The sequence below is a fragment of the Olea europaea genome, chromosome 15, assembly GCF_002742605.1.
Source record: "Olea europaea var. sylvestris chromosome 15, O_europaea_v1, whole genome shotgun sequence".
In the NCBI taxonomy this organism is placed as follows: domain Eukaryota; kingdom Viridiplantae; phylum Streptophyta; class Magnoliopsida; order Lamiales; family Oleaceae; genus Olea; species Olea europaea.
This window is the reverse complement of record NC_036251.1, coordinates 12,367,183-12,367,478: the sequence shown is the minus strand read 5'-3', so window position 1 is coordinate 12,367,478 and position 296 is coordinate 12,367,183.

The window sequence follows — 296 nt, the reverse complement described above, 5'->3', positions numbered from 1 at the left end:
TGACTCTTGTGTACTTCGTGGATCTTTTATAGATTTGTATGAAATTAGTAGAAGTCTTTCGTAGAATTTTATGAATTTTCATTTTAAAATTTTTGTGGACTTTCGTAAAATTAAAGAGACTTTTGAAGACTTTAATTTAAAATAGAATTCACATAGATTTAGTATAATGATGTGAAATTTTCACATGTGATCCCACAATTTTCCTTTTCCTTCCCTTCTTACCATATAATTAAAAAAAAATTAAAAGAATAAAAAATTAAGACTTTAATTAAATAAATAAGAATCAAAATTTTATA